The sequence below is a fragment of the Phyllobates terribilis genome, unplaced genomic scaffold, assembly GCF_046119375.1.
Source record: "Phyllobates terribilis strain yellow unplaced genomic scaffold, ASM4611937v1 Scaffold_7__3_contigs__length_470593459, whole genome shotgun sequence".
In the NCBI taxonomy this organism is placed as follows: domain Eukaryota; kingdom Metazoa; phylum Chordata; class Amphibia; order Anura; family Dendrobatidae; genus Phyllobates; species Phyllobates terribilis.
Window position 1 is genome coordinate 90,468,408 of NW_027362767.1, and position 23,170 is coordinate 90,491,577.

The following is a 23,170-nucleotide window of genomic DNA, read 5'->3' on the forward strand; positions in this document are numbered from 1 at the left end:
TGTGCGATGTTGAATGAAGTGAACAGTGACTTTCTGTCTTTTATACACAAGATACTGAGCTAAGTGCAAACTCTGCCCATAAGTCAGTGCACCCCCCACCCAGTCACATCCACATGTGTAAGGACAGTGTACAGTGAGGAGCTGTGTGCAAACCTGCAGAGTCACATAGACGGGGATGATCCCACAGAAATGTCTGTGATTTACAGTCACTGTATTACAATTACTATAATACCTCTAAGTATAAGCGCATTACTTATTCATATCCAACTTCTTACAATATCTTTATCCAGAGACTATTATATGTTCTGCAAATGTTGTTACTTTTCAATAAAGAATCTACATAAATCTGCTTATGGTTTAAAATAAGAAACAAAGTATTAATTATAACTTGCATATGAAAAAGTGTTAATAAATCGGACACATAGAGTTTGGAAGAGTGATGTTTCTCCTTAGGTCATGTAGACACAAGCTGCACAGATGATTGCATGTAAATGATATGTCACCAGATAAAGTGGAATTCTTCTTTGTATCTACAGTCAGGGGCTTTTGTATGAATTCCTAACAAATGGGATTCAGACGTTTCTCAGACAGAGTCTCTACATCAATAAGGCAAACTTTAATAATCTTTATTTTTATATAGCGCTAACATATTCCGCAGCGCTTTACATACATTATTATCATCACTGTCCCCATTAGATATTAATAATTGGGTATTGTCTGACCTTCTTTCCGGTAGTGTCTATCTTTTTATCTGGACACATTAGCATATTCTACTATGGAGCCCCCAGCGGAGCCATTAATGGGGGCACAAGAGTCTGAGCGAAGCCTTAGGATGAGTGCAGTGTGGTGAGTACAGGGATGTTCAGGCTGAGTGTGATGAGATGAGTGCAGTGTGGTGAGTACAGGGTTGTTCAGGCTGGGTGTGATGAGATGAGTGCAGTGTGGTGAGTACAGGGATGTTCAGGAAGGGTGTGATGAGATGAGTGCAGTGTGGTGAGTACAGGGCTGTTCAGGCTGGGTGTGATGAGATGAGTGCAGTGTGGTGAGTACAGGGCTGTTCAGGCTGAGTGTGATGAGATGAGTGCAGCGTGGTGAGTACAGGGATGTTCAGGCTGGGTGTGATGAGATGAGTGCAGTGTGGTGAGTACAGGGCTGTTCAGGCTGGGTGTGATGAGATGAGTGCAGTGTGGTGAGTACAGGGTTGTTTAGGCTGAGTGTGATGAGATGAGTGCAGTGTGATGAGTACAGGGGTGTTCAGGCTGGGTGTGATGAGATGAGTGCAGTGTGGTGAGTACAGGGATGTTGAGGCTTGGTGTGATGAGATGAGTGCAGTGTGGTGAGTACAGGAATGTTCAGGCTGGGTGTGATGAGATGAGTGCAGTGTGGCGAGTACAGGGATGTTCAGGCTGGGTGTGAAGAGATGAGTGCAGTGTGGCGAGTACAGGGATGTTCAGGCTGGCTGTGATGAGATGAGTGCAGTGTGGTGAGTACAGGGCTGTTCAGGCTGGGTGTGATGAGATGAGTGCAGTGTGGCGAGTACAGGGATGTTCAGGCTGGGTGTGAAGAGATGAGTGCAGTGTGGCGAGTACAGGGATGTTCAGGCTGGGTGTGATGAGATGAGTGCAGTGTGGTGAGTACAGGGCTGTTCAGGCTGGGTGTGATGAGATGAGTGCAGTGTGGCGAGTACAGGGATGTTCAGGCTGGGTGTGAAGAGATGAGTGCAGTGTGGTGAGTACAGGGATGTTCAGGCTGGGTGTGATGAGATGAGTGCAGTGTGGTGAGTACAGGGTTGTTCAGGCTGGGTGTGATGAGATGAGTGCAGTGTGGTGAGTACAGGGATGTTCAGGCTGAGTGTGATGAGATGAGTGCAGTGTGGTGAGTACAGGGATGTTCAGGCTAGGGGTGATGAGATGAGTGCAGTGTGGTGAGTACAGGGCTGTTCAGGCTGGGTGTGATGAGATGAGTGCAGTGTGGTGAGTACAGGGCTGTTCAGGCTGGGTGTGATGAGATGAGTGCAGTGTGGTGAGTACAGGGATGTTCAGGCTGGGTGTGATGAGATGAGTGCAGTGTGGCGAGTACAGGGATGTTCAGGCTGGGTGTGATGAGATGAGTGCAGTGTGGTGAGTACAGGGATGTTCAGGCTGGGTGTGATGAGATGAGTGCAGTGTGGTGAGTACAGGGATGTTCAGGCTGGGTGTGATGACATGAGTGCAGTGTGGTGAGTACAGGGATGTTCAGGCTGAGTGTGATGAGATGAGTGCAGTGTGGTGAGTACAGGGATGTTCAGGCTGGGGGTGATGAGATGAGTGCAGTGTGGTGAGTACAGGGCTGTTCAGGCTGGGTGTGATGAGATGAGTGCAGTGTGGTAAGTACAGGGTTGTTTAGGCTGAGTGTGATGAGATGAGTGCAGTGTGATGAGTACAGGGGTGTTCCGGCTGGGTGTGATGAGATGAGTGCAGTGTGGTGAGTACAGGGATGTTGAGGCTTGGTGTGATGAGATGAGTGCAGTGTGGTGAGTACAGGAATGTTCAGGCTGGGTGTGATGAGATGAGTGCAGTGTGGCGAGTACAGGGATGTTCAGGCTGGGTGTGAAGAGATGAGTGCAGTGTGGCGAGTACAGGGATGTTCAGGCTGGCTGTGATGAGATGAGTGCAGTGTGGTGAGTACAGGGCTGTTCAGGCTGGGTGTGATGAGATGAGTGCAGTGTGGCGAGTACAGGGATGTTCAGGCTGGGTGTGAAGAGATAAGTGCAGTGTGGCGAGTACAGGGATGTTCAGGCTGGGTGTGATGAGATGAGTGCAGTGTGGTGAGTACAGGGCTGTTCAGGCTGGGTGTGATGAGATGAGTGCAGTGTGGCGAGTACAGGGATGTTCAGGCTGGGTGTGAAGAGATGAGTGCAGTGTGGTGAGTACAGGGATGTTCAGGCTGGGTGTGATGAGATGAGTGCAGTGTGGTGAGTACAGGGTTGTTCAGGCTGGGTGTGATGAGATGAGTGCAGTGTGGTGAGTACAGGGATGTTCAGGCTGAGTGTGATGAGATGAGTGCAGTGTGGTGAGTACAGGGATGTTCAGGCTAGGGGTGATGAGATGAGTGCAGTGTGGTGAGTACAGGGCTGTTCAGGCTGGGTGTGATGAGATGAGTGCAGTGTGGTGAGTACAGGGCTGTTCAGGCTGGGTGTGATGAGATGAGTGCAGTGTGGTGAGTACAGGGATGTTCAGGCTGGGTGTGATGAGATGAGTGCAGTGTGGCGAGTACAGGGATGTTCAGGCTGGGTGTGATGAGATGAGTGCAGTGTGGTGAGTACAGGGATGTTCAGGCTGGGTGTGATGAGATGAGTGCAGTGTGGTGAGTACAGGGATGTTCAGGCTGGGTGTGATGACATGAGTGCAGTGTGGTGAGTACAGGGATGTTCAGGCTGAGTGTGATGAGATGAGTGCAGTGTGGTGAGTACAGGGATGTTCAGGCTGGGGGTGATGAGATGAGTGCAGTGTGGTGAGTACAGGGATGTTCAGGCTGGGTGTGATGAGATGAGTGCAGTGTGGTGAGTACAGAGGTGTTCAGGCTGGGTGTGATGAGATGAGTGCAGTGTGGTGAGAACAGGGATGTTCAGGCTGGGTGTGATGAGATGAGTGCAGTGTGGTGAGTACAGGGTTGTTCAGGCTGGGTGTGATGAGATGAGTGCAGTGTGGTAAGTACAGGGATGTTCAGGCTGGGTGTGATTAGATGAGTGCAGTGTGGTGAGTACAGGGATGTTCAGGCTGGGTGTGATGAGATGAGTACAGTGTGGCGAGTACAGGGATGTTCAGGCTGGGTGTGATGAGATGAGTGCAGTGTGGCGAGTACAGGGATGTTCAGGAAGGGTGTGATGAAATGAGTGCAGTGTGGCGAGTACAGGGATGTTCAGGCTGGGTGTGATGAGATGAGTGAAGTGTGGCGAGTACAGGGATGTTCAGGCTGGGTGTGATGAGATGAGTGCAGTGTGGTGAGTACAGGGATGTTCAGGCTGGGTGTGATGAGATGAGTGCAGTGTGGTGAGTACAGGGATGTTCAGGCTGAGTGTGATGAGATGAGTGCAGTGTGGTGAGTACAGGGATGTTCAGGCTGGGTGTGATGAGATGAGTGCAGTGTGGTGAGTACAGGGATGTTCAGGCTGAGTGTGATGAGATGAGTGCAGTGTGGTGAGTACAGGGATGTTCAGGCTGGGGGTGATGAGATGAGTGCAGTGTGGTGAGTACAGGGATGTTCAGGCTGGGTGTGATGAGATGAGTGCAGTGTGGTGAGTACAGGGATGTTCAGGCTGGGTGTGATGAGATGAGTGCAGTGTGGTGAGTACAGGGCTGTTCAGGCTGGGGGTGATGAGATAAGTGCAGTGTGGTGAGTACAGGGTTGTTCAGGCTGGGTGTGATGAGATGAGTGCAGTGTGGTGAGTACAGGGCTGTTCAGGCTGGGGGTGATGAGATGAGTGCAGTGTGGTGAGTACAGGGATGTTCAGGCTGGGTGTGATGAGATGAGTGCAGTGTGGTGAGTACAGGGCTGTTCAGGCTGGGTGTGATGAGATGAGTGCAGTGTGGTGAGTACAGGCCTGTTCAGGCTGGGTGTGATGAGATGAGTACAGGGCTGTTCAGGCTGGGTGTGATGAGATGAGTGCAGTGTGGTGAGTACAGGGTTGTTCAGGCTTGGTGTGATGAGATGAGTGCAGTGTGGTGAGTACAGGGTTGTTCAGGCTGGGTGTGATGAGATGAGTGCAGTGTGGTGAGTACAGGCCTGTTCAGGCTGGGTGTGATGAGATGAGTACAGGGCTGTTCAGGCTGGGTGTGATGAGATGAGTGCAGTGTGGTGAGTACAGGGTTGTTCAGGCTTGGTGTGATGAGATGAGTGCAGTGTGGTGAGTACAGGGTTGTTCAGGCTTGGTGTGATGAGATGAGTGCAGTGTGGTGAGTACAGGGTTGTTCAGGCTGGGTGTGATGAGATGAGTGCAGTGTGGTGAGTACAGGGCTGTTCAGGCTGGGTGTGATGAGATGAGTGCAGTGTGGTGAGTACAGGCCTGTTCAGGCTGGGTGTGATGAGATGAGTACAGGGCTGTTCAGGCTGGGTGTGATGAGATGAGTGCAGTGTGGTGAGTACAGGGTTGTTCAGGCTTGGTGTGATGAGATGAGTGCAGTGTGGTGAGTACAGGGCTGTTCAGGCTGGGGGTGATGAGATAAGTGCAGTGTGGTGAGTACAGGGTTGTTCAGGCTGGGTGTGATGAGATGAGTGCAGTGTGGTGAGTACAGGGCTGTTCAGGCTGGGGGTGATGAGATGAGTGCAGTGTGGTGAGTACAGGGATGTTCAGGCTGGGTGTGATGAGATGAGTGCAGTGTGGTGAGTACAGGGCTGTTCAGGCTGGGTGTGATGAGATGAGTGCAGTGTGGTGAGTACAGGCCTGTTCAGGCTGGGTGTGATGAGATGAGTACAGGGCTGTTCAGGCTGGGTGTGATGAGATGAGTGCAGTGTGGTGAGTACAGGGTTGTTCAGGCTTGGTGTGATGAGATGAGTGCAGTGTGGTGAGTACAGGGTTGTTCAGGCTGGGTGTGATGAGATGAGTGCAGTGTGGTGAGTACAGGGCTGTTCAGGCTGGGTGTGATGAGATGAGTGCAGTGTGGTGAGTACAGGGATGTTGAGGCTTGGTGTGATGAGATGAGTTCAGTGTGGTGAGTACAAGGTTGTTCAGGCTGGGTGTGATGAGATGAGTGCAGTGTGGTGAGTACAGGGTTGCTCAGGCTGGGTGTGATGAGATGAGTGCAGTGTGGTGAGTACAGGGTTGTTCAGGCTGGGTGTGATGAGATGAGTGCAGGGCTGGAGGTGACGGCTGTGTGCAGAGATGGGGGATGTAGACAGTGTAGTCCAGGCTGAGTGCACACTGATCATTTCTCCTGCTGAGGTCACACTGCACACAGCACTAAATCATCTCTGGGGAACAGGAACAAGAACCATGATTAACTCTTTGATAGCAGCTGCAGCTAAATAGTTAAAACGGGGATATCGGCTAACAGTTATTTGCATATAGCTGTAGGATGGGCCCTGAGGATAAATTCCTCCTGTGGGCCCCTGACACCCCAGTCCGACACTGGTTAAAATCATTCAGTAGCTCTACAAAAAGTCACAGTGTAGCCCCGGCCTCACGTGAACACTTAGGAAGGTCTTCATCTATTAAATAAGTTTAATTTCTTCGTTATCGATGTTGCTGGGTAATCCAATATATCAGGGATTTCCAAGCATTGCCATGTTAATGAATGTCACATCTGTTAGATACACAGTGTAGCCCAGAAAATGCTCTTCAAGAAGGTGTATATGAATAAGTAAAGCGCTTATATTTGTATCATTACATAGAATGATTAAGGTGACTGCTGGTAACAATGTCCGTCACCATAGACATGTCTGCCGGGTCATACTTTGTCCTGGGGGGCTGCAGGTTTGCACACAGCACCTCCTTGTTTGTCCTGACACATGTGGATGTGATGTGGGCGGTGGGTGGTTTGTGATCAGGGTTTGCACTCAGCTCTGTATCTGCTGTATATAAGGTGGAGAAGAACTGTTCACTTCATTCAGCATCATTTCCAGACTCCACCAATCCTACAGATCATCTGTACCCCAGAGCCATGGACCCTCAGGACTGTAACTGCTCAGCAGGTAAGAAGGGGATTGCACTGGACCTGGTACATGTAGTAGTGCTGAGTGCGGTAATTAGTCATTTTCTTACATGTTCCTCTGGTTTAATGTAGGACTGCGGGTAAACCTCTTGTAGTTCCCTGGAGTCGATTTCAGAAGAGGATGAGACATTTTTGTAGCTTTTAGATTTTTGTAGGTTCAGATTTTGGCTTACGGTGCACAGGCTACCCAAAATTAGCCAAATCTATTAAGAGGAGTGCACCTTAGAAACTGTGACACAATGTATTTCCGCGCTCATAGGAATGCGGCTAGTTTCCCTATAATCTGGCAATGTACAAGCTGGTGATCACCCGATGAAAGTGAAACACTCAATGGATCAGGACATATGGCAAAACTGATACAAAAACGCATCTGGCTTTCCCCCATTTACTTTAGGTACTGATACAGGTTCAGATCCCAATGTTACATAAATCGCAATCAGGCCGACAGACCAGGGTCCAATTCTATTCAGAGAAACAATATAATGTGTTGGACAGGAGGAGATGATCCCATTCCATAAAAAAATCATCTTCACCATCAGATTCCATATAGTGACTTTTACTAAACGCTGGATGGAAACAAGGACGCAGCGCTGGCCATATGTGATACCTGCCTTAATGGAAATATTTGGGCCAACTTGTTAAACACTTAGGGCAAAGACAATACAATAGGAGATAATTCTTACTACAATCAGAACAAGTTGGAAATATAAAATAATGTAGATTGCAGGAAAAATATCTTTACATTAACGTGATTTAAAGACAAATGATACAATTGAGAATGTTCTTCTATCCTTGTGTTCTTCTTACTCTGCCTAATGGGATGTATTCACACAGTGCAGCTGGCGCTGATGTACATAGCGGTATAAGCTTGTCTGCAGGAGCTGACAATAGTGTATACTGTGAGGAGGACATTGGAAAGAAATCCATGGTGTATGATGGTGACTGAATGTACTGAATATTCTGCTCCATGATAAAATTCCTGCTTCTCTTAGGTGCTTCTTGTACCTGCAGAGAATCCTGCAAATGTAAGAACTGCAAGTGTACAACATGCAAAAAAAGTGAGTATACAGGAGCTATAGATAGAAATACATAGCATTTCTAACCAGACTTTATACACTGTATCGTTTATGTAGTTTAAACCTTATTGATTTATATAAAATAAATCTGTCATCTTTAACTTTAGGCCTTTTAGAGATAATTTCATCTTCAATTTGCTTAACTGTTCAGAATAACAGTAATTTTGACCAGGGGTGCCCAAACTTCTACATGCCACTGTCATAGTATTATTATTAATAGCATTATTACTATTACTTTTATAGGGTTTCATTATTCATTATATTATTATTATCATTATTAAAAAAATAAACTGTGAAAATACTGTAAAAAATATTAAGAAAAGTAAAACAAAAGTTTCAAATTCATGCTACGATTTTGGATCATAAAACCTAACTTACTGTATATACCTCAAGTAAATTTGATGCTGGCACTAATAAAGGATATGGGATGAAGGATAATTGTAAATAACTGTAAAATATATTGTAACGGGTCTGGGAGGTGGAACCACAGAGCAACTATACAAAGGGGCAGTCCTTGTAAGGAAGCGGGTGACACCCAGGGAAGGCGGGCAGGCAGTCACGGCTAGTGACGGGGACAGTCTCTGGGTAAGAGGGCAGGAGATCACGGCAAGTGACGGGGACAGTCTCTGGGTAAGAGGGCAGGAGATCACGGCTAGTGACGGGGACAGTCTCTGGGTAAGAGGGCAGGAGGTCACGGCAAGTGACGGGGCAGTCTCTTGACAGGCGGGTGGTCACGGCAAGTGACGGCTGAGCCTCCAGGTAGGCAAGCAGACAGGTAGCGGGTGGACGCTCCCAGGTGAGCGGGCGAGAGTCTCTGGACAAGCGGGTGGTCACAGCAAGTGACGGCTGAGCCTCCAGGTAGGCAAACAGGCAGGTAACAGGTGGATGCTCCCAGGTGAGTGGGTAGACGGATCCATAGACAGACTGGCAGGGCTGGTAGGCAGACTGTCGGACCGCAGGAATAACAGCAGATAGACACGAGTCAGGCAGGAATCAGACAGGAAACTGGCAGGTAACTGGAAACGGGACCTAAGGGCTGAAGCAGAGTGATGAACTATGCTACAACATTGCTCGGGCACCTCCATTTTGGAGGAGGTGCCTTATATATGGTGAGGTCCTCCGGCCATTGGCCGGGGACTCCTTAGGACGGCGCGCGCGGCCCCTTTAAGAGAGGGGGAGCTCGCGCGCCCTAAGCACAGTGGCCGGGAAGCAGCGCGCGCTGCCAGCAGAGCGGGAGGAGGACGCCGGGCACGGAGCGGAGAGGTGAGGGGAACAGCGTCCCTGCCTAGCAGGAGTCAGGGACGCCGACGCTACAGTACCCCCCCCTTTAGCCCCCCCCTTTTTTAGGTCAGACAGAAATTTATCAAGGATGAGAGGGGCATGGATGTTCTCCCGGGGCTCCCAAGTTCTCTCCTCAGGACCAAACCCCTTCCAATCCACTAGAAAAAAGGTCTTTCCTCTTACCCTTTTGGTGGCCAGAATGTTCTCTACCTCAAACTCGTTTTCATCGGTAACCGGAGCAGGAGGCGTACCTGTAGACTTGGAAAAAGAGTTAAGTACCACGGGTTTGAGGAGAGATACATGGAAGGAGTTAGGGATCCGCAAGTTGGCTGGTAGTTTCAATTTATAGGCCACTGGGTTGATTTGTTTGATAACTTCCAGTGGGCCGATGAACCGAGGCCCTAACTTGTAGGAAGGAATCTTGAGCCGGACATACTTGGACGAGAGCCAGACTTTATCTCCAGGACGGAATTGTGGAGGATCCAGGCGTTTTTTGTCAGCGTGTTTTTTCATCCGCTCGGACGACTGAAGGAGTGCGGATCGGGTACTCTCCCAAATGGAGGAGAATTCGCTAACGAGAGATTCCACAGCCGGATTGTCCACCGAGGTGGAGACGGGAAATGAGATCCGAGGATGCTGACCGAAGACTAAAAAAAACGGGGATTTGGAGGAAGATTCGCTCTCGTGATTATTGTAAGAGAACTCGGCCCATGGTATGAGATCCACCCAGTCCGAATGGTGGGCATTAACGAAGTGCCGGAGGTAACTGGTCAGGATCTGATTGATCCGCTCCACTTGACCATTGGACTGTGGGTGGTAAGCGGAGGAGAAGTCCAGGGTGACGTCCAGCAGCTTACATGTGGCTCTCCAGAAGCGTGAGGTGAACTGAACCCCACGATCCGACACGATGTGGAGGGGCAGGCCATGGAGACGGAAGATGTGGCGGATAAAGTCTTTAGCCAGCTCAGGTGCAGACGGGAGGCCCGGCAGGGGAATGAAGTGAGCCATCTTGGAAAAGCAGTCAGCGACCACCCAAATGACCGTACAACCGGCAGAGACAGGGAGATCCGTTATAAAGTCCATAGCTATATGCTGCCACGGGGCAGCAGGTACTGGAAGAGGAAGGAGGCGACCGGCTGGCAGATGTCTCGGAACCTTGTTGCGGGCGCAGGACACACAGGCTGAAACAAAGTCTATTACGTCCTTGTGCAGGGTAGGCCACCAGTAATGCCGGGTAATAAGCTGGAGGGTCTTTTTCTGACCGGCGTGGCCAGCTAGCTTAGACGAGTGACCCCAGTGTAGGATCTTCTTCCGATCAGGTACTGTTACGAACGTCTTACCGGGAGGGAGACGATTTAGATTCACGGGGGCCACCTGCATTACTCTGGCGGGATCAATGATGTGCTTAGGCTCCTCCTCTAGATCAGACACCGGGAAGGATCGGGACAAGGCGTCAGCTTTGATGTTTTTGTCTGCCGGGCGAAAATGAAGAACGAAATCAAAGCGGGCAAAAAACAAGGACCACCGGGCTTGGCGCGGGTTAAGTCTCTGGGCGCTCTGGAGGTAAGCCAAGTTCTTGTGGTCCGTGTAAATAATTACCGGGTGAAGAGCCCCCTCGAGCAGGTAACGCCACTCCTCCAGTGCCAGCTTAATGGCCAATAACTCTCGGTCTCCTATAGAATAATTGCGCTCAGAAGGGAAGAAGAGTTTGGAGAAGAAGCCGCAAGTTACCATTCTTCCGGAAGACGACTTTTGGGCAAGTACCGCTCCGGCTCCAGAGGAGGAGGCGTCCACTTCCAGGAAGAATTGTTTGTTGCCGTCCGGGCGATGCAGCACCGGGGCGGAAGAGAAAGCCTGTTTTAAGGAAAGAAAGGCTTCCTCTGCTTCGGGCGGCCATTCTCTGGGATTAGTACCCTTACGGGTGAGCGCAGACATTGGGGCAGTCCGGGAAGAGAAGTGCGGTATGAAGAGGTGGTAGTAGTTGGCGAAGCCCAGGAACCGCTGAATAGCCTTCAACCCCTCTGGTCGGGGCCACTTCTGGATGGCAGACAGTTTCTCAGGATCCATTCGTAGGCCGGTCTGAGAGATTATGTAGCCCAAGAACGGAAGCGAGGTCTGCTCAAAGAGGCACTTCTCATATTTAGCGTAGAGGTGGTTCTGCCTGAGCCTGAGCAGGACCTGACGAACATCCCTCCGGTGAGTGAGAAGATCCAGAGAGAAGACCAAGATGTCGTCCAGGTACACCACTACGCAGGAGTAGAGAAGGTCCCGGAAGATGTCATTGACCAACTCTTGAAAGACGGCGGGAGCGTTACAGAGACCGAAGGGCATTACCAGGTATTCATAGTGGCCGTCCCGGGTGTTGAATGCCGTCTTCCATTCATCCCCCTGACGGATACGGACCAAGTTATACGCCCCACGGAGGTCCAGCTTGGTGAAGATTCTAGCCCCCCTCAGACGGTCAAATAATTCCGGAATGAGCGGAAGGGGGTATTTATTCTTCACCGTGATCTGGTTAAGGCCTCTATAGTCTATACAGGGACGGAGTGAGCGGTCCTTCTTTTTGACGAAGAAGCCTGCTCCCGCCGGGGAGGTCGGTTTCCGGATAAATCCCCGGGCCAGATTCTCCTCAATATATTCAGACATGGACCGGGTCTCAGCAGCGGACAAAGGGTAAATACGCCCACGGGGAGGAGTAGCGCCGGGCATCAGGTCGATTGGGCAGTCGTATGGTCTATGAGGGGGTAATGTCTCTGCCTCCTTTTTATTAAAGACGTCCGCATAAGACCAATAGGGAACCGGAAGACCAGGTAGATTGGCTGGGGTGGGAGAAGGACGGACAGGATGGACGGGAACTAAACAAGTCTTATGGCAGTCCTGTCCCCAGCGAAGGACTTCTTCCTGTCTGCCAATCAAGCACGGGTGCATGTTTCTGAAGCCAAGGTAGGCCTAGCAAGAGGGCGTGAGAGAGTCCAGGCAGAACATGAAAGAAGATGCTCTCAGAGTGCAGCATTCCCACCTGCAGGGTTATGGATTCGGTGATGAGTTGGATGGGATGTGGTAAGAGGCCCCCATCTACGGCAGCGACAGACAAGGGTACAGCTAGAGGTTTGGTGGGAATGCGGTATTTCTCTACCAGGGACTGAGAAATGAGATTTCCGGCAGCTCCAGAGTCAAGTTGGGCTAGTTCAAAATAACGGTTCTCCCCGCAGATGATAGAGACCGACAGCAACAGAGATGGAGAGGGTTTACTCTTGTCTAGGACGACCTCTCTGAGCGATCCTAGACACAGGCGTTTCCCGACCTCTCCGGACAGGAACGGATCCGGTGCTCCTTACTGCCACAGTAGAAGCAGCTCCCCTCGGCTCGGCGTAACTCTTGACGGATCTTGACCATCTTGGTCTGGTCGACCTGCATAGGCTCGGGTGAGTGCGCCTGGGGAGTAGCAGGAGAAGTGACAGGTTTCTGAAAGGTAGGGGCTAGACGTGGAAACCTCCTCTCACGGGTGACCTCTTTGGCGCGTTCCTGGAACCGGATGTCAATCCGGGTGGCAAGAGTTATTAAGTCGTCGAGAGTGGTAGGTATGTCCCGACCGGCGAGTTCATCTTTAATACGGCCGGACAGACCCTCCCCAAAGACAGACACCTGGGCGTCGTTATCCCAGGCCAGCTCCGAAGCAAGGGTACGGAACCGTATGGCATATTGGCCCACGGTGAGATTTCCTTGATGGAGGCGTAGCAGAGATGATGTGGATGAGGTCTTCCATCCGGGTTCGTCGAAGACTTTCCGGAACGCCGTGAGAAAGGCTGGCAGGTTGGACACCAGGGGGTCTCCTCTCTCCCATAGAGGATTTAGCCAAGCCAGTGCCTCCCCCGTGAGATGGGACATGATGAAGGCTACTTTGGCCCGGTCGGAGATAAACTGGTGGGACAGGAGTTCAAAGTGCAGGGTGCACTGGTTTATGAAGCCCCGAGCTTGAGCGGGGTCGCCTCCGAAGCGAGGAGGTGCAGAAAGCCGGGGTCCGGGGCAGGATGCCATGGTATTGGTGGGCAGCGGCGCTGCCGGGCTGCGAGTCATGACACTAGTGGTGGTTGCTGGTGGAGCAGTCAGAGTGTCCAGGCGAGAGTTGACATTCCGCAGATGACTCAGGATGGACTCCTGTTGGGACCTTTGACGGGACAGTTCATGACATAGGTCCGAGAGCGAGGGAGCTTGGGTGCCACCGGGTTCCATGGCCCGAGCAAACTGTAACGGGTCTGGGAGGTGGAACCACAGAGCAACTATACAAAGGGGCAGTCCTTGTAAGGAAGCGGGTGACACCCAGGGAAGGCGGGCAGGCAGTCACGGCTAGTGACGGGGACAGTCTCTGGGTAAGAGGGCAGGAGATCACGGCAAGTGACGGGGACAGTCTCTGGGTAAGAGGGCAGGAGATCACGGCCAGTGACGGGGACAGTCTCTGGGTAAGAGGGCAGGAGATCACGGCCAGTGACGGGGACAGTCTCTGGGTAAGAGGGCAGGAGGTCACGGCAAGTGACGGGGGCAGTCTCTTGACAGGCGGGTGGTCACGGCAAGTGACGGCTGAGCCTCCAGGTAGGCAAGCAGGCAGCTAGCGGGTGGACGCTCCCAGGTGAGCGGGCGAGAGTCTCTGGACAAGCGGGTGGTCACAGCAAGTGACGGCTGAGCCTCCAGGTAGGCAAACAGGCAGGTAACAGGTGGATGCTCCCAGGTGAGCGGGCAAGAGTCTCTGGATGGGCAGGTGGTCACATCACGTGACGGCAGAGCCTCCAGGTAGGCTAGCGGGCAGGTAGCAGGTGAGCGCTCCCAGGTGAGCGGGTAAGATTCTCTGGACAGGCAGGTGGTTACAGCACGTGACGGCAGAGCCTCCAGGTAGGCTAGCAGGCAGGTAGTAGGTGAGCGCTCCCAGGTGAGCGGGTAGACGGATCCATAGACAGACTGGCAGGGCTGGTAGGCAGACTGTCGGACCGCAGGAATAACAGCAGATAGACACGAGTCAGGCAGGAATCAGACAGGAAACTGGCTGGTAACTGGAAACGGGACCTGAGGGCTGAAGCAGAGTGATGAACTATGCTACAACATTGCTCGGGCACCTCCATTTTGGAGGAGGTGCCTTATATATGGTGAGGTCCTCCGGCCATTGGCCGGGGACTCCTTAGGACGGCGCACGCGGCCCCTTTAAGAGAGGGGGAGCGCGGCCGCGCGCGCCCTAAACACAATGGCCGGGAAGCAGCGCGCGCTGCCAGCAGAGCGGGAGGAGGAGGACGCCGGGCACGGAGCGGAGAGGTGAGGGGAACAGCGTCCCTGCCTAGCAGGAGGCAGGGACGCCGACGCTACATATATTTAATAATGGTGAGCTTAAGGCCAGGTTCACACGAGCGTATTTTACGGTCCTTGTATGGATGGCAATTATCAGACTAAACTGCAGATCTGCTGACCCGAACTTACAGGCTGATAGACACATACGAAGCTTTAAAGGGAATCTGTCAGCAGGTTTTTGCTATGTAATCTGAAGACAGCATGAGCTACGGGTTAAAACACAGATTTCAGTGATGCCTCTTGTAGCGCCGGCGTCCCTGCCCTCTGCTAGGCAGGGACGCTGTTCCCCTCACCTCCCTGCTCCGTGCCCGGCGTCCTCCTCCCGCTCTGCTGGCAGCGCGCGCTCCTTCCCGGCCACTGTGCTTAGGGCGCGCGCTCTCCCTCCCTCTTAAAGGGGCCGCGCGCGCCGTCCTAAGGAGTCCCCGGCCAATGGCCGGAGGACTTCACCATATATAAGGCACCTCCTCCAAAATGGAGGTGCCCGAGCAATGTTGTTGCACTGTTCACTACTCTGCTTCAGCCCTCAGGTCCCGTTGCCAGTTACCTGCCAGTTACCTGCCTGATTCCTGCCTGATTATCTGCTACCTGCCTGCTAGTCTGAGGTCCGACGGTCTGCCTTACTACTCCTGTCAGTCTGTCTAAGGACCAGCCTGCCCGCTCACCTGGGAGCACACACCTGCTACCTGTCTGCTAGTCTACCTGGAGGCTCCGCCGTCACATGCTGTGACCACCTGCCTGTCCAGTGACTCCTGCTCGCTCACCTGGGAGCGCTCATCTGCTGCCTGTCTGCTAGCCTACCTGGAGGCTCTGCCGTCACGTGCTGTGACCACCCGCCTGTCCAGAGACTTCTGCCCGCTCACCTGGGAGCGCTCATCTGCCGCCTGTCTGTTGGTCTTCCTGGAGGCTCCGCCGTCACATGCTGTGACCACCCGTTTATCCAGAGACTCTCGCCTGTTCACCTGGGAGCTCAAGTCTACCATCAGCCGCCACAGGTCGTACCAACCCTTTACCCAGAGACTGCCCCGGTCACTTGCCGTGACCATCTGCCCGTTCTTCCAGAGACTGTCCCGGTCACTTGCCGTGACCATCTGCCCGTTCACCCAGAGACTGCCCCAGTCACTTGCCGTGATCTCCTGCCCGTTCTTCCAGAGACTGTCCCGGTTACCTGCTGTGACTGCCTGCCTGATCGCCACCCGCTCCCTTACAAGGACCGCCCCCTTGTATAGTAGCTCAGAGGTTCCGCCTCCCAGACCCGTTACAGTTTGCTCGGGCCATGGAACCCGGTGGCACCCAAGCTCCCTCGCTCTCGGACCTCTGTCATGAACTGTCCCGTCAGAGGTCCCAACAGGAGTCCATCCTGGGTCACCTGCGGAATGTCAATTCTCGCCTGGACACTCTGACTACTCCACCAGCAACCACCGCCAGTGCCATGACTCACAACCCGGCAGCTCCACTGCCCACCAATACCATGGTATCCTACCCCGGACCCCGGCTTTCTGCACCTCCTCGCTTCGGAGGCGACTCCGCCCAGGCTCGGGGCTTCATTAATCAGTGCACCCTGCACTTTGAACTATTGTCCCACCAGTTTAACTCCGACCGGGCCAAAATTGCCTTCATCATGTCCCATCTCACCGGGGAGGCCCTGGCCTGGCTAAAGCCTCTATGGGAGAGAGGAGACCCCCTGGTGTCCGACTTGCCTGCCTTCCTCACGGCTTTCCGGAAAGTCTTCGACGAACCCAGACGGAAGACCTCATCCGCATCGTCTCTGCTACGCCTCCGTCAGGGAAGTCTCACTGTGGGCCAATATGCCATACGGTTCCGTACCCTTGCCTCGGAGCTGGCCTGGGATAACGACGCTCTGGTATCCGTCTTCTGGGAGGGTCTGTCCGGCCGTATTAAAGATGAACTTGCCGGTCGGGACGTTCCTACCACTCTCGATGACCTAATAACTCTTGCCACCCGGATTGACCTACGGTTCCAGGAGCGTGCCAAAGAGGTCACCCGTGAGAGGAGGTTTCCACGTCTAGCTCCTACTTTTCAGAAACCCGTCACTCCCTCCGTCTCTCCCCAGGTACACTCTCCTGAGCCTATGCAGGTCGACCAGACCAAGATGGTCAAAACCCGTCAGGACTTACGCCGTGCCGAGGGGAGCTGCTTCTACTGTGGCAGTAAGGAGCACCGGATCCGTGCCTGCCCAGAGAGGTCGGGAAACGCCTGTGTCTAGGTTCGCTCAGAGAGGTCGACCTAGACAAGAATAAATCCTCTCCATCTCTGCTGCTGTCAGTTTCAATCGTCTGCGGGGAGAACCGTTATTTCGAACTAGCCCAACTGGACTCTGGAGCAGCCGGGAATCTTATTTCACAGTCCCTGGTAGAGAAGTACTGCATCCCCACCAAACCTCTGGCTGTACCCTTGTCTGTTGCTGCCGTGGATGGGGGTCTCTTACCACGCCCCATCCAACTCATCACCGAATCCATAACCCTGCAGGTGGGAATGCTGCATTCTGAGAGTATCTCCTTTCATGTTCTGCCTGGACTCTCTCACGCCCTCCTGCTAGGTCTACCTTGGCTCCAGAGACATGCACCCGTGCTTGACTGGCAGACCGGAGAAGTCCTTCGCTGGGGACAGGACTGCCATAAGACCTGTCTGGTCCCCGTCCATCCCGTCCGTCCTTCTCCTACCCCAGCTAATCTACCTGGACTTCCGATTCCTTATTGCTCTTATGCTGATGTCTTTAATAAAAAGGAAGCAGAGACACTACCTCCTCATAGACCATACGACTGCCCTATCGACTTGTTACCCGGTACTACTCCTCCCCGTGGGCGTATTTATCCATTATCCGCTGCTGAGACCCGGTCGATGTCCGAATATATTGAGGAGAATCTGGCCAGGGGATTCATCCGGAAGTCTACCTCCCCGGCGGGAGCAGGCTTCTTCTTCGTAAAAAAGAAGGACGGCTCTCTCCGTCCCTGTATAGATTATAGAGGCCTTAACCAGATCACGGTGAAAAATAAGTACCCCCTTCCGCTCATTCCGGAGTTATTTGATCGTCTGAGAGGGGCTAGAATCTTCACCAAACTGGACCTCCGTGGGGCTTACAACCTGGTTCGTATCCGTCAGGGGGATGAATGGAAGACGGCATTCAACACCCGGGACGGCCACTATGAATATCTGGTAATGCCCTTTGGTCTCTGTAACGCTCCTGCCGTCTTTCAAGAGTTGGTCAATGACATCTTCCGGGACCTTCTCTACTCCTGCGTAGTGGTGTACCTGGACGACATCTTGGTCTTCTCTCCGGATCTCCAGACTCACCGGAGGGACGTTCGTCAGGTCCTGCTCAGGCTCAGGCAGAATCACCTCTTCGCTAAATACGAGAAGTGCCTCTTTGAGCAGACTTCGCTTCCGTTTTTGGGCTACATTATTTTTCAGACCGGCCTACGAATGGATCCAGAGAAATTGTCTGCCATCGAGAAATGGCCCCGACCGGAGGGGTTGAAGGCCATTCTGCGGTTCCTGGGCTTCGCCAACTACTACCGCCTCTTCATACCACACTTCTCTTCCCGGACTGCCCCAATTTCCGCGCTCACCCGTAAGGGTACTAATCCCAAAGAGTGGCCGCCCGAAGCAGAGGAGGCATTTCTTTCCTTAAAACAGGCCTTCTCTTCCGCCCCGGTGCTGCATCGCCCGGACGGCAACAAGCAGTTCTTCCTGGAAGTTGACGCCTCCTCCTCTGGAGCCGGAGCGGTACTTACTCAAAAATCATCTTCCGGGAGGATGGTAACTTGCGGCTTCTTCTCTAAACTCTTCTCCTCCTCTGAGCGCAATTATTCCATAGGAGACCGAGAGTTATTGGCCATCAAACTGGCATTGGAGGAGTGGCGTTACCTGCTCGAGGGGGCTCTTCACCCGGTAATAATTTACACTGACCACAAGAACTTGGCTTACCTCCAGCATGCCCAGAGACTTAACCCGCGCCAAGCCCGGTGGTCCTTGTTTTTTGCTCGCTTTGATTTTGTTCTTCATTTTCGCCCGGCTGACAAAAACGTCAAGGCGGACGCCTTGTCTCGATCCTTTCTGGTGTCTGATCTCGAGGAAGATCCGAAACACATCATCGATCCCGCCAGAGTAATGCAGGTGGCTCCCGTGAGTCTAAATCGTCTCCCTCCCGGAAAGACGTTCGTATCAGTACCTGATCGGGAGAAGATCCTTCACTGGGGTCACTCGTCTAAACTAGCTGGCAATGCCGGTCAGAAAAAGACCCTCCAGCTTATTACCCGGCACTACTGGTGGCCTACCCTGCACCAGGACGTAATAGACTTTGTTTCTGCCTGTGTGTCCTGCGCCCGCAACAAGGTTCCGAGACATCTGCCAGCCGGTCGCCTCCTTCCGCTCCCAGTACCTGCTGCCCCCTGGACTTTATAGCAATGGACTTTATAACAGACCTCCCAGTCTCTGCCGGTTGTACGGTCATTTGGGTGGTCGCTGACCGCTTCTCCAAGATGGCTCATTTCGTTCCCCTGCCAGGCCTCCCGTCTGCACCCGAGCTAGCTAAAGACTTTATTCATCACATCTTTCGTCTTCATGGCCTGCCCCTCCACATCGTGTCGGATCGTGGGGTACAGTTCACCTCACGCTTCTGGAGAGCCACTTGTAAACTGCTAGATGTCACCCTGGACTTCTCTTCCGCTTACCACCCACAGTCCAATGGTCAAGTGGAGCGGATTAATCAGAACCTGACCAGTTACCTCCGGCACTTCGTTAATGCCCATCATTCTGACTGGGTGGATCTCCTACCATGGGCCGAGTTCTCTTATAATAATCACGAGAGCGAATCCTCCTCCAAATCCCCGTTTTTTGTAGTCTTCGGTCAGCATCCTCGGATTCCTTTTCCTGTCTCCACCTCTGTGGACAACCCGGCTGCGGAATCTCTCGTTAGCAAATTTTCCTCCATTTGGGAGAGTACCCGATCCGCACTCCTTCAGTCGTCCGAACGGATGAAAAGACATGCTGACAAAAAACGCCTGGATCCTCCACAATTTCGTCCCGGAGATAAAGTCTGGCTCTCATCTAAATATGTCCGACTCAAGATACCTTCTTACAAGTTAGGGCCTCGGTTTATCGGCCCCCTGGAGGTCATCAGTCAGATCAACCCTGTGGCCTATAAATTGAAACTCCCGGCCAACTTACGGATCCCTAACTCCTTCCATGTATCTCTCCTCAAACCTGTGGTACTTAACTCTTTTTCCAAGTCTACAGGTACGCCTCCTGCTCCGGTTTCTGCTGAGGACGAGTTTGAGGTAGAGAACATTCTTGCCACCAAAAGGGTAAGAGGAAAGACCTTTTTTCTAGTAGATTGGAAGGGGTTTGGTCCTGAGGAGAGAACGTGGGAGCCCCGGGAGAACATCCATGCCCCTCTTATCCTTGCTAAATTTCTGTCTGGCCTAAAAAAGGGGGGGCCTAAAGGGGGGGGTACTGTAGCGCCGGCGTCCCTGCCCTCTGCTAGGCAGGGACGCTGTTCCCCTCACCTCCCTGCTCCGTGCCCGGCGTCCTCCTCCCGCTCTGCTGGCAGCGCGCGCTCCTTCCCGGCCACTGTGCTTAGGGCGCGCGCGTGCGCTCTCCCTCCCTCTTAAAAGGGCCGCGCGCGCCGTCCTAAGGAGTCCCCGGCCAATGGCCGGAGGACTTCACCATATATAAGGCACCTCCTCCAAAATGGAGGTGCCCGAGCAATGTTGTTGCACTGTTCACTACTCTGCTTCAGCCCTCAGGTCCCGTTGCCAGTTACCTGCCAGTTACCTGCCTGATTCCTGCCTGATTATCTGCTACCTGCCTGCTAGTCTGAGGTCCGACGGTCTGCCTTACTACTCCTGTCATTCTGTCTAAGGACCAGCCTGCCCGCTCACCTGGGAGCGCACACCAGCCACCTGTCTGCTTGCCTGAGGTCCGACGGTCTGCCTTCCTACTCCCGTCAGTCTGTCTATGGACCAGCTTGCCCGCTCACCTGGGAGCACACACCTGCTACCTGTCTGCTAGTCTACCTGGAGGCTCCGCCGTCACATGCTGTGACCACCTGCCTGTCCAGTGACTCCTGCTCGCTCACCTGGGAGCGCTCATCTGCTGCCTGTCTGCTAGCCTACCTGGAGGCTCTGCCGTCACGTGCTGTGACCACCCGCCTGTCCAGAGACTTCTGCCCGCTCACCTGGGAGCGCTCATCTGCCGCCTGTCTGTTGGTCTTCCTGGAGGCTCCGCCGTCACATGCTGTGACCACCCGTTTATCCAGAGACTCTCGCCTGTTCACCTGGGAGCTCAAGTCTACCATCAGCCGCCACAGGTCGTACCAACCCTTTACCCAGAGACTGCCCCGGTCACTTGCCGTGACCATCTGCCCGTTCTTCCAGAGACTGTCCCGGTCACTTGCCGTGACCATCTGCCCGTTCACCCAGAGACTGCCCCAGTCACTTGCCGTGATCTCCTGCCCGTTCTTCCAGAGACTGTCCCGGTTACCTGCTGTGACTGCCTGCCTGATCGCCACCCGCTCCCTTACAAGGACCGCCCCCTTGTATAGTAGCTCAGAGGTTCCGCCTCCCAGACCCGTTACACCTCTCTTATCAGGCTAGCAGTTTTGTTTGCTTGCAATGATGGTTTTAGCACCAGGAGCTGGGACACAGCATGTGCATGCTAGACCGACATGCCCCCTCCTGTGATAGGCAGCTCACTGTCTATGGACATTGTATATACCGAGCCTGGTGTGGGCGGGGTTAGCTTCCTCAGCTCTGCTGTATTGCTAAATCTAAAAACTCTGATTGTGTCAGAACGGCTGCACCCAGTAAAGTAAGTGATACGTCATCGGATTCAGGTTCTCTTTGCCTACATCAAGCCACTCTCAGATTAGGTAGCAAAAGTCCACTGACAAATTCGCTTTAAGCTTGGGTCTGGAGACCCGTTGCCAGACCAGGCATTGTGGTTCATATATGGACTGTGAAATACGCTCTTGGGTATTCCTGCCACACATACTCCCAGCCGCAGCTTCTAGGTACAGAATTAATGTGGAGGTAATTTAGTATGAGCTGCGGCTTTCTAAATTCACTTGCATGGAAAGAGGCGAGGTTATATATCATGTGGATTGGAAATTAATGCTCACGATTGTCAATGTGCTTACTAGAAATCAAAATGTTGTATCTCTACAATCTCTGTGTACAGCAGTCTTCTCACCAGTGTCTCCTCCCCAGGCTGCTGCTCCTGCTGTCCGGCTGAGTGCAGTAAGTGCAGCCAGGGCTGTGAGTGCAGCGATGGATGTGACACCTGCAGCTGCTGCAAGTGATCGGCGCTACACAAGGGACCACCAAGGAGTCTGTTATATCTGCTCTATGTACAATGTGACCCGGGCTCCAGTGATTGCCATGTGTGCAGTATATGTGTAATACATGCTGATGATGTAACTGCTCTTCTAATGTAAAGTATAGATTTCCTGTACCTGCCATAGTGTATAATGCTGCCCTGCTACACTTCTCACTTATATTCCTCCTTATCTGTACACAATCTTATTTTATTTCTGTATATCAAAGTCTTTTTCTATTCCACCAATAAAGAAGCTAATAAAAATATATTAATTGTTATCAAAAAGATCAAGTCTTGTAAGATGTTTAATCACTCTATACAGATCCTCATCTATATAATGTAACAGCAGTAACTGTGTCCACCATGTGCTAATTATCCAGGGCCGGCGTCTGCACCCGGCACACCCTCTTGCTCACAGCCCCAGCATAGGGGTGGCTGTCGTGCAGCTCCGTCGTCTCCTGCCACTGTGACGTGTCAGGACAGAGGGTGCGATGACGTCACTACAGCACGTCTTCTGCTCTGAGCGTCACAGTGCAGCGACTGAGCCAGATGACGGTGACGCTGGAGTCCTGACCTGATGCAGCAAGGATAGGGGAGTATTTGATTTTTTTTTCTTTTATGTATGGAGCTATATATGGGGCCCATAATGTATGGAGCTATATATGGGGCCCATACTGTATGGAGCTATATATGGGGCCCATTATTGTGTATAGAGCATTATATGGGCCCATTATTCTGTATGGAGCTATATATGGGGCCCTTACTGTATGGAGCGTTATATGGGGTCCATTATTCTGTTTTGATCATTATATGAGGCTCATTATTCTGTATGGAGCATTATATTGGGCCCATTATTTTGTATGGAGCATTATATGGGGCCCATTATTCTGTATGGAGCATTATATGAGGTCCATTATTCTGTATGCAGCATTATATGGGGCCCATTATTTTGTATGGAGCATAATATGGGGCCCATTATTCTGTATGAAGCATTATATGAGGCCCATTATTCTGTATGGAGCATTATATGAGGTCCATTATTCTGTATGCAGCATTATATGGGGTCCATTATTCTGTATGCAGCATTATATGGGGCCCATTATTTTGTATGGAGCATTATATGGGGCCCATTATTTTGTATGGAGCATTATATGAGGCCCATTATTCTGTATGGAGCATTATATGAGGTCCATTATTCTGTATGGAGCATTATATGAGGTCCATTATTCTGTATGCAGCATTATATGGGGCCCATTATTTTGTATGGAGCATTATATGGGGCCCATTATTCTGTATGGAGCTATATATGGGGCTCATACTGTATGGAACATTATATGGGGTCTGTTATTCTGTATGGAGCTATATATGGGGCCCATACTGTATGGAACGTTATATGGGGTCCATTATTCTTTATATTATTATTATTTATTATTATAGCGCCATTCCTTCCATGGC

The 23,170-nt window shown here is 52.1% G+C and overlaps 1 long non-coding RNA gene across 1 annotated transcript; it reads left to right on the forward strand.

The window, feature by feature from the left end:
• Positions 1-6,479: 6,479 nt before the first annotated feature.
• On the forward strand, positions 6,480-22,000 carry LOC141152905 (uncharacterized). The gene is made up of 3 exons (XR_012247188.1): positions 6,480-6,669; positions 7,682-7,747; positions 21,607-22,000. It is a non-coding gene; the product is annotated as an uncharacterized lncRNA (long non-coding RNA).
• The last annotated feature ends 1,170 nt before the right edge of the window (positions 22,001-23,170 follow it).